The sequence below is a fragment of the Mus caroli genome, chromosome 1, assembly GCF_900094665.2.
Source record: "Mus caroli chromosome 1, CAROLI_EIJ_v1.1, whole genome shotgun sequence".
Classification (NCBI taxonomy): Eukaryota; Metazoa; Chordata; class Mammalia; order Rodentia; family Muridae; genus Mus; species Mus caroli.
This window is the reverse complement of record NC_034570.1, coordinates 149,721,573-149,733,581: the sequence shown is the minus strand read 5'-3', so window position 1 is coordinate 149,733,581 and position 12,009 is coordinate 149,721,573.

The window sequence follows — 12,009 nt, the reverse complement described above, 5'->3', positions numbered from 1 at the left end:
CTTTGGTAGAAGGATCTGATGGTGTTTTGGATGTCTTCAGGATCTGTTGTTATGTCTCCTTTTTCATTTCTGATTTTGTTAATTAGGATACTCTCCCTGTGCCCTCTAGTTAGTCTGGCTAAGGGTTTATCTATCTTGTTGATTTTCTCAAAGAACCATCCTCTTGGGTGAATTTGCTTCCTTTAGTTCTAGAGCTTCTAGGTGTGCTGTCAGGCTGCGAGTGTTTTTAATCTCTAGATTCTTTTTGAAGGCCCTCAGGGCTATGAGTTTTCCTCTTAGGACTGCCTTCACTGTTTCCCATAAGTTTGGGTATGTTGTGGCTTCATTTTCATTAAACTCTAAAAAATCTTTATTTTCTTTCTTTATTTCATCCTTGACCAAGGAATCATTGAGTAGAATGTTGTTCAGTTTCCCCATGAATTTTGGTTTTCTATAATTTATGCTGTCATTAATGAACAACCTTAGTCCGTGGTGATCAGATAGGATGCATGGGGTAATTTCAATATTTTTGTATCTGTGGAGGCCTGTTTTGTGAGTAATTATATGGTCAATTTTTGAGGGGGTACCATGTGGTGCTGAGAAGGTATATCCTTTTGTTTTTGGAGAAAATGTTCTGTAGATATCTATTAAATCCATTTGTTTCATAACTTCTGTTAGTGTCCATGTGTCTCTGTTTATTTTCTGTTTCCAGAATCTGTCCATTGGTGAGAATGAGGTGTTGAAGTNTCCCACTATTATTGTGTGAGGTGCAATGTGTGCTTTGAACTTTACTAGTTTCTTTAAGGAGTGTGGCTGCCCTTGTATTTGGAGCATAGATATTCAGATTTGAGAGTTCGTCTTGGTAGATTTTACCTTTGATGAGTATGAAGTGCCCCTTCTTGTCTTTTTTAATAACTTTGGGTTGGAAGTCAATTTTATTCGATATTAGAATAGCTACTCCAGCTTGTTTCTTTGGACCATTTGCTTGGAAAATTGTTTTACAGCCTTTCACTCTGAGGTAGTGTCTGTCTTTTTCCCTGAGGTGGGTTTCATGTAAGCAGCAAAATGTTGGGTCCTGTTTGTGTAACTGGTCTATTAGTGTATGTCTTTTTATTGGGGGAATTGAGTCCATTGATGTTAAGAGAAATTAAAGAAAATTAATTGTTGCTTCCTGTTATTTTTGTTGTTAAAGATGGGAATCTGTTCTTGTGGCTGTCTTCTTTTAGGTTTGTTGAAGGATTACTTTCTTGCTTTTTCTAGGGTGTAGTTTCCATCCTTGTGTTGGTGTTTTCCCTTTATTATCCTTCGAAGGGCTGGATTTGTGGAAAGATACTGTGTGAATTTGGTTTTATCATGGAATACTTTGGTTTCTCCATCTATGTTAATTGAGAGTTTTGCTGGCTATCGTAGCTTGGGCTGGCATTTGTGTTCTCTTAGGGTCTGCATAACATCTGTCCAGTATCTTCTGGCATTGATAGTCTTTGGTGAGAAGTCTGGTGTAATTCAATAGGTCTGCCTTTATATATTACTTAACCTCTTTCCCTTACTGCTTTTAATATTCTATCTTTATTTAGTGCACTTGTTGTTCTGATTATTATGTTTCAGGAGGAATTTCTTTTCTGGTCCAGTCTATTTGGAGTTCTGTAGGCTTCTTGTATATTCATGGGCATCTCTTTNTTTAGGTTTGGGAAGTTTTCTTCTATAATTTTNTTGAAGATANTTGCTGGCCCTTTAAGTTGAAAATCTTCATTCTCATCTACTCNTATTATCCNTNGNTTTGGTCTTCTCATTGTGTCCTGGATTTCCTGGATGTTTTGAGTTAGGATCTTTTTGCATTTTGCATTTTCTTTGATTGTTGTGCCCATGTTCTCTATGGGATCTTCTGCACCTGAGATTCTCTCTTCCATCTCTTGTAGTCTGTTGCTGATGGTCACATCTATGGTTCCTGATTTCTTTCCTAGGGTTTCTATCTCCAAAGTTGTCTCCCTTTGTTTTTGTTTTTGTTTTTGTTTTTTTATAATTGTTTCTACTTCCCTTTTTAGGTCTTGGATGATTTTGTTCAATTCCATTGCCTGTTTGGTTGTGTTTTCCTGTAATTCTTTAAGGACTTCTACCTGTTTGGCAGTGCTCTCCTTCTTTAAGTTAGTTATTAATGCCCTTCTTAAAGTCCTTTACCAGCATCATGAGATATGATTTTAAATGTGAGTCTTGCTTTTCAGGTGTGTTGGGGTATCCAGGACTGGCTGAGTTGGGAGTCCTGGGTTCTGATGATGGTGCATGGTCTTGGTTTCTGTTAGTAAGATTCTTAAGTTTGCCTTTCACCATCTGGTAATCGCTGGAATTAGTTGTTATAGTTGTCTCTGGTTGGAGCTTGTTCTTCCTGTGATTCTGTTAGCCTCTGTCATCAGACCTGGGAGTCCAGCTCTCTCCTGAGTCTCAGTCGTCAGAGTACTGTCTGCAGGCAAGCTCTCCTCTTGCAGGGAAGGTGCACAAAGGTCTAGTGTTCAGTCCTGCCTCCTGGTTGAAGATGAAGGCCCAAAACAGGGTCTGTCCCAGAAGATGTGTTGCCTTTGCAGTCTGCACTCTCATCTGTGCAGATTGGTCTCTGAGTGACCCAGGACACAAGATTGTTCCCTCACCTGCTCTGGCAGTCAGAGCCCTCCCAGGCGGACACCTCTCCTCTGGTGGGGAATGTGCCCGGATATCTGGAGTCCGAAATGGGGGTCTATCCCAGAAGCTGTGTAGCTTCTGCAGACCGGTCGCTCACCCTCCACAGTCTGTGAGCTGACCTGGGCAGACTGGTCTCTGAGGGACCTGGGACACAAGATGGCTCCTTCACCTGCTCTGGCAGTCCAACTTTGATAATTTTATAATGAAGGTATTTGTTTCTATGAAAGTATCCTTGCTTGGCTGTATCTCATAAACTTTTTCTAACAGAAGGTTTGTGTTGATTATTATTTTGTTGATTATTTCCTATTATGCTTCCCAATCACACTCACTTCCCTTTCCCATGTCTGCTCCTTCCCTGTCCTTGGGACCTCCTCCCCCTATAAAATGGAAGAAAAAAAAGTAAGCCTAATTTGTGGTGCTCATATGCTCATTGGAGCATGTGAGTATGTAAGCATGTGGTTACAAACTCTCAGTGGCTAGCCCCTTAAAATACTGAGTCTTCTACACCTGCACCCCTGCCAGAAGCCATCAATGTGGAGAGTTACACATCCTTCAAACATCAGTATCACAACTTTTTAGAGTTCTTTTTGATAGCTTTCTATATAGACTGTTACTTTTGGGGGCATGGGTGTGGGGATAGGGTTGTTACTAAAGCCTTCTATGGCCCCTTTTCTCAATTGTGAGTCTGAAGTCATCCATACCACAGAAAAAAATAGCTTCCTTACCCTTTACAGTCAGTGGGAGCATGGACTTCTACATGGTTTCTGGTGACAGCAAACACTGTGGACATCCATGTCATCTCCCATAGCATAGACCACAGACCTTAGCATGGTCTCCAGTGGGGGTACAGAACATGGATGTCAACATGGTCTTCTGCTGCAGCACGGTCCAAGAACACCATCATGGCCTTCAGCAACAGAACAGGCCAAGGACATCAGTATGGCTTTCAGGGGCACACAGGTCACTGTCACCAACATCAACATGCTCCCTGTTAGCCCATAGAGATCAACATGGCTTAAGATAGCAGCACAGAGCATGGACATCTGCAAGACCTTTGGTAACATGAGCTATGGCCATCAACACAACACTGAGCTATAGCAGGACCATAGAACCCCCAACATGGTCCTTGAGCAACACACTCCACAGACATGAACATGGCCTCCGATGGCTGAATAGGCCACTCTCATTAACATGGCCCACCCAGTGGTAAGCACAAAGAATGGATCCTAATATGGCCTCCTGTGGTGACTCACACTATAAACATCCACCTGGCTTCTAGCAGTAGCATGGGCCTTGGATATCCACTTGGCCTCCAGTGGCAGCTTAGACCATAGACATCCACATGAACCTCATGCTTCGACACAACTTGGATCAATGGACCATAGATACCAATATGGTATCTATGGTAGCACAGACCATAGAGGTCTTTTGAGGAGGTTCACCCTAGAAAATGAACTGGACATCCTGTTGTTGCTCAGCCAGGACGATTGCTTGATCGCTCTCTACTGGGCAGTGGGTTTGGTTTCTGAAGCACCATAAATACTGGACCATTGCTGAGACTCTTCTCAATATCCTGCTGCCTTCTGTGCAAGCTCCTGGCTGCTACACTTTGTGCTTGTAGCCTGCAGGTAGCACCGCTGGCCCCGTCCCCTCCCTCCAGCCATATAAGCAGCTGCAGCAGCTCCATGCAGGGTGGCCAGGTGAAGGGCCTAGGGCCAGTCCTGTTCAGTAATGACATCTAGTTCTGTAGGACCTGCTCCTCCCCATGCTCTAGGAGCCCATATATGGTATATATGTTGGTGTGATCTGACTTAAAGCTCTGGATTTAGGCCCAGCATCTGTCAGATCTCAAAAATTTAAAGATTTTTTTTTTCACTTTCACAAAGCTAAAATATACATTAAGTTCCTGTGTCATTTCTTCTTTAGTTCATAGTTTGTTTATATTTTCTGTTCTATAGTTTCTGTATTTCACTTCTAATTTAGTTCTCTTGTGGTTTCAAGCATACTTTAATATGATTCAAATAGAGAATTTAATGAATTATGTTCATTAAACCTAGGTTAGGATGCATGTAAATATTACATGTGTCACTGAATATACGTACAGCATATGTGGAGCTGGTTGAAGTGTTTTTTTTTTCCTGTTAAAAATAAATCTTTATTGTATGTCCATCAGTGATCTACCTGCATGTATAATTGAATGCTCTGAGCATGGTCCGTTCCTGCTGAGGCCAGAGAGGATGTCAGATTTCCTAGAACTGGAGTTTCAGATAGTGGCAAGCTGCTCTATCGATACTGGCATCTAACCCAGGCCCTCTCAAATCCTCTTAACTGCTGAGCCATTTCTCCAGCTCTGATTAGAGTACCTTCTAAAAGTCAATTAGATCAGGTTAGTTCAAATATTATTAGAGCATCATAGAGTTGTGGGTTTTCTTTTACAGGTTAACTTCGTTTTTTAAGAACATTGATGTTAAAAATCTCTGTTCTGTGGGTCTATTGTTTTCAACATGTTTGTTCTAAAGCTGTGTTATTAACATAATCGTTTAAATTGTTATGCCTATTTGATAAAATTATTTCTTAATGATTATGAAATAAAGTTTATTTGAGTGATTCCTTTTACTCTGAAGACAGCCTTGTGTGGTGTTCACGGGGCCACTTCAGTTTCCTTCTGATCAATGATAACTACTCCCAGCTTCTCCTTTCCTCCTGTTATTTTTAATTTACTAATTTTTAACCTAAAACAAATTCTTTGTGTTTTGAATATTTGAGTCTGAGTTTTAAAATCAAATTGTTAATACTTATCTCTACTTTGGATTATTTATGCTGTTCACAATGATTGTGATTACCGAAGTAGTTGAATATGAGCGGATGTGTTCTGTGTTGTGTATTTGTTCAATCTGATTTGTGTTCCCTTTTCTGCCACTTTTTGCATTCGTTGTTGTTTATAATTATATTTTACCTTTTTTGATAGTTTCTAATCCATAATCCTGTTTTTCTGTTTGTCTTCTATACCTTCTTTTCTCTTTCTCTCTTGCAATCTCTTTTATTCCTTTGAGAATGGTTCATATTTTATGGGACACATCTTTAAATTATAACAGTTTGCCTTCAGATGGAATTATATCACAAATTCACACACTGTGAGAACCTTTTAACTGTATATTTCATCCCTATTCCACAGAATTTTGCTATTATTTGTACATATTTCTGTTGAGGTTTGGTCTGTTGCTATGTATTGTAATGCTAAATATTGATCCTGGTTGCCCCCAGGGTTGAGGAGTTTCACATGTAGACCCCAAGAGTCATGTAACCTTGCCCACCCACCCCCAGGTTATCATTGATTGATAAATAAAGATGCCTATAGCCTATAGCTGGGCAGAAGAGAGATAAGCAGAGTTTCCATTTTCAGGGTTGGAGTCTTAGTAGGATCATGACAAGAGGAGAGAAAGAAGGTAGAGAGAGGAGAAGTGGCCATGGGGTTGATGAGTCATCAAAACATGGTCATGAGGTCTGGCCAGTTGGAGTTAAGAGCAGCCTAGATAGAACATGGCAAGTTATAATGCAGGGTTATTGACATAATAGCATGGAGGGTAGATATCTATTCAGTTCTAGTGCATTAAAGGCTTATAATAAATATAAAGGTTTTGTGTCTTTTATCTGGGAACTGAATGATCAAAGGTGGGGTAGAAAACCCTATAGAAATTAAATAAATCCTGAGATATAAGAGACAATCTGTAAAACACATGAAACTGAAGAAGAATGAAGACCAAAGTGTGGACACTTTGCCCCTTCTTAGAATTGGAAACAATCACCCATGGAAGGAGTTACAGAGACAAAGTTTGGAGCTGAGACAAAAGGATGGACCATCTAGAGACTGCCATATCCAGGGATCCATCCCATAATTAGCCTCCAAACGATGACACCATTGCATACACTAGCAAGCGTTTGCTGAAAGGACCCTGATATAGCTGTCTCTTGTGAGACTAGGCTGGGGCCTGGCAAACACATAAGTGGATGCTCACAGTCAGCTATTGGGTGGATCACAGGGCCCCCAATGGAGGAGCTAGAGAAAGTATCCAAGGAGCTAAAGAGATCTGCAACCCTGTAGGTGCAACAACATTATGAACTAACCAGTACCCCGGAGCTCTTGACTCTAGCTGCATATGTATCAAAAGCCTAGTCGGCCATCACTGGAAAGAGAGGTCCATTGGACACACAAACTTTATATGCCCCAGTACAGGGGAACGCCAGGGCCAAAAAGTGGAAATGGGTGGGTAGGGGAGTGGGGGGGAGGGTATGGGGGACTTTTGGGATAGCATTGGAAATGTAATTGAGGAAAATACGTAATAAAAAAGAAATTAAATAAATGTTACACTTATTTATGATAAGCTTTATGATATACAACTATTTTAAATAATATTTGAAGAGAATTTAAAGAAGTTAAAAGTATCCTTTTATATTTACTCAATTGGTTACACTTTTAATATTCTTAATTTTAAAAAATTATATTTTATTACATTTATTCATTAATTCATTCTGATTATTTATTTTTTTATAATTTCACTATTATTCTTTTACCTTTTTATTCTTCTTGAATATTGTAACCACCTGGCTTTCAAGATATCTTTATATAGGATTCTAGATCGAAAGCATGTTCAGCTCTTTAAATGTGTTCTGTTATTGAGCTTATCACTTCTAATGACACTCTGTCCCTTCTGTATGCCATCTTTAGGGTGTTTTAAGATTTTTGACTCTTTATGGATTTAAAAGAATTCTTTGTCATATTATTTTATGTAGTTTTCTTATTTTTTTTTATATACTTGGAATCATTGAGTTCTTGTGATCGTTAGTTTTCACCTTTAGTAAATCTGGGTAAATTTTGACCATTATTTAAAAGCATTTTCCCCTTTATCTTAATTTCAGAAGTATTTTTTCCGTTTGTTGTTACCTGGGGACTTAAATTACATGTATATTATGGAAGTAGCCTTCAGATACTAGTTTTAAAGTCTCTTTTCTACATGGTTTATTTTGGCTAATATCTAGTGCTCAGTTCTCTAGCTCATGCATCTTTTCTTTGAAGCTTATTTTTCATATCTATGTAGTGTAGTCTTTAACTCACATTTCATCCCTAGAAACTTTATATTGCAGACTTTCTACATTTCCGCTTAACACATTCCATGTTTCCTTTTGTTTCTTCAATAAAGAGGATATTACAATTTTTAGTGTGCTAGACAATGCTTAAAGTCTCCTTCTCAGGAAATCAAAGAGCATAGCCTTGGTTTATCAAACACACTTTAGGTGATCCATTAATTATTTTTAAATAGCCAACATGCCATCAATAACTGCATATTGGGAAGATATGTACAATGGCAACACTATTATATAGAACCTTTACCTTGTAAGAGAATAACCATAAAGAACACCAGAATTTCAGGGTATACTAAAGTAAAGCAAAAATAATCGGTAAGTACTGACTCTTAGTATATAGTACTTTTCCTTTAAATATAAATTAATCATGTGATTATTTAACTTTTCAAAGATGACTATTTAGTAAGCCTTGTACACTTCTCAATAATTATGGATACCTGAACAATTGACTCTATAAGCCTGTATAATATCAATCAGGCACAGCTCTGGATAGTAATCACTTTAATATTCTACTAGTTCTCTAGGACTGTTGGGTCAGTTTCAGATTTTTTTTTAAACTTCTTATAATGGGTCACATTTCTCTTTTATATTTTCCTAGAAAATTTGAATGGATGGCAGATATAGTGTTAATATTATCTTGTATGCCAGATTATTTTATGTATTATAAATAGTATTTACTCTTGTTCTGTGACTCAATTTAATTTCCTCAAAACAATTTGATCCCCTCTCATTTTTATTTAATTACTTTGTAGAACCATAGCAATATTTATTAAGAGTAGATTTTTCTCCAACACCATGACTAAAATCTTTTGAGTGTAAATACTAAATCTCTGATGTGTTAACATCTACATGTTGGCTGGTGGCAATCACAGCAATGCCCCAGGAACCCCAAGAATGATTCTCCCAACAGGCTTCTCCTCCTTCTAGGTGGTGCTTGCTTTGGTTTGGGTACATTTCTTGAGTGAATATGGTGACTAACATTTAGATGAGAATTGGAGGGGCCCTTCCTTCCCATCTCCAGATGCAGTAGTATTAATTACTGAAATTACAAATTCTCTCATTTCTAATCCTTTTTTTGAGTCCTATGTTCTCTTTTTCAGGCCAGTAATTATGATGTATGCTGTTCTCTTAATGCTGCATTATTTTCTTAATTGGTTTCTAGTTCATTTAGAAATATTAGGTTATAGTTCTCATGTGTTTTATAGACATGACCTTTTAGCGAGCTTTTGTTGCTTGAAAGGATTTTATTCTACTCTTTATTTCCTTTTTAAAAAGTATAACATTTTATGGAATTGGACCGCAATCCTTGTTTGTGGCTCATTTTAAGAGAAATGAGTTTTTCTGTATTTTCAGAATGGTGGGTTGGGTTGAGTTGCCTTTTCAAACATCTTGGCTCACAAACTTCCTGCCCTGTTGTTTTCACAGAGTGACTAATAGATGGCCTTACACTTTCTGAGCTCTCCTTCCCTTATTGTAGCACCCCTCTGGCTCCAGTTTCTTTGTCCTGTTCTACTTGAATAGGCTCTAAGCTCATCTCTTCTTTGTCTGGCATTAGGTTTTAGAAATTCTGTTGTCTTGGAAGACCTGGCTCCTTCTTGCTCTGTTCTGTCTTTTTTTGCTTTTTGATGCTTTCTAGTTCAGCTACTGTTAAGCTTCTCCATCACTGTTTGCTAGTTTGTGCCTGGCACCCTTCAAGAGAGCAGCACTCCTTGCTCTTGGCCACGCTACTGTTTTCAACTCTTAGATCCTGCACTATGCAGGCAGCCTTTTCAGTTACTGTTGCCTGCAGCCCGTCTGTCTGTGTTTGTCTCTGCTGCTGCTTCCTTTTCTCTGTGTTTAGGACAGTTTTTTTTTTAATCATTTAATTTTGTGGCATATTTGTCTATGAGAACTTGTTTAGGGATGTGTGGTAGGTAGAATAATATCCCCATTCCCCAATGCATCCCCATTCTAATTCCATGAGCCTGAGCTTTTGTTACCTTGCATGATAAAATGGACTTTGCAGAGGCACTTAAAGGACTTGAGATAAGCAGAATTTCAGTCATATTGTAAAGGATAGAGTCCTCTGTTAGTTTCCTACCTCCATGTGCTTCGCCCTCTCACACCGTCTTAGTCCATTTTGTTCCTGTTACAGAGTGCCACAGACAGGCTAAGGCATAATTAGTAGAAATTCATTTTTCATAGTTCTGGATGTTTGAAGTTCAGGATCCAGGGGCTAACATCTGGTGAAGGCATTCTTGTTGCATCATGCAATGATGGAACTGGGAAGGAGAGAGAGGGAAGGGGGAGAGAATAGGGAATAAGGAGGGAGGGAGAGAGGAGAGGGACAGAGAGAGAGAGACAGAGACATAAACAGAGACAGACAGACAGAAACAGTGGCACAGAGAGACATACAGAGATAGAGAGGCAGAAGTAGACAGTGGGTACCTGTTATTGTTGTAATGACACCTTTAGTGACAATAAATATGCTCTTCCTTGCTGCTATGGTAGCAATCAATTCACAGTTTCAGGGCCTAGTTGCTTCTCTACACTATTGCTTTGGAGATTAACTTTACAGCATGTGTTTTCTGAAAAACACATTTGAACCATATTATCCTTTATTAACAATCTCCTACAGAAGTAGGACATTTGTTATAATTGATGAAATTGTTGCATTAGTTTAGCACTATAGCAGAGACTGTGGCTGAAGGCAGGAAGAAAGGTGGAAGGGAGAAGGGAGAAGGGAGAAGGGAGAAGGGAGAAGGGAGAAGGGGAGAGTGAGGAGGGAAGGGGAAAGGGAGTAGAAAGGGGGAAGGGGAGCATCTTTGTGAATTTCAGACCAGCTTGGTCTACATAGTGAGTTCCAGAACAGCCAGAATTGCATTGCAAAAAGCCAAAAAACCAATAGCCAACAGCCAACAACAACAGCAACAGCAACAAAAAGATGAACATATACAATTATTTGTACAGTTGATTTTAAAAGTTGCTTATAAAACATACACTTTCAGATTAACCAATACCTAATCATTTATCTTACTCTGGATCAGGATAATAAAATTACTATAACATATAGCTCCTTTATCGAGCATATTTTAAGTTACCCTTGGCTCTGCTCCTTGTGGGTTTAAAGAAAATAATTAGAAAACTAGAGAACAAAATATTATGAGCCCTTACTTTCTCTATGGCTGGGTGCCCATGAAAAATAATCCAGAGTTACTTAAATGTTTAAAAATTGGTACTATACTGAAAACTAGCTGGTACCCAAATGAGAAAATATGCACAGAATGTTCACCAAATGTTTGGGATTGTGGTACTTTTTAAAAAGTAAAGAAATTAAGAAAAAAAATACTCCAAATTTAAAACTTTCAGTGATTTCTTTTGGTTCCATTGCTGGTTGGTTTGATGTGTAGTCTGCTCCAAGGCATAAACTTAAATGCAATGTTATATTTAAATTTTTTTTGTTGGGACAGTTTCATTGCCAGCATAATTTACAGGGAACTAGGCAAGCTTTCGATGAAATCAACATCTACAAACACTGCCCGTTTCTTATATACTTTCTGTAAATCATTCATTGAACCTGCTGGGAGTTAATTAGACCTAGCCTCTAATCTAGATATGATTAAAGGATTTTAAAGCATATAATACTGGGTTGTGCCCTCTAATGTTTTTTTAATTTATTATAAGGCATCTTTATTAAAAAACACATAATGTTACTATTTTTATGTCCTCATGAATAAAAGTCTCAAAGAAAAAATAAAATGAAATATTAAACTGGCTGTTTTAATTGCTTTAAATGCTTATTATTCTGTGAGTACTAGATTAATTTAATTTCTGGTAGTCATATTTTATTTGTGGTCTGTCCTCTAAAGCTCAGAGTCTCTGTGTTTGATCTTATGACTGGTTTCTGAGGACTTGGAAATAGTCCTTCTCAGTCACTTGGTACCACTTTATTACCCTATAGTTGTTTTCTTCTCCTTTCCCATCTGTCTAGCACTGCTTCCCCTTTACCCTGTGGCTTCTACAAACATCCAGTTCTTCTCCTTATGTAGATATTTAAAGAGATCCAAAAAAAAAAACCAAAACAACAACAATAATAATAACAACAACAACAATACACCACCACCACCAAAAACCCATTCAATGACCAAGAAATAAAAGAAGAAAGGTAAACTGAGGACAGAAAGAAATAGAACTAGCTCTCTCTCTCTCTCTCTCTCTCTCTCTCTCTCTCTCTCTCTC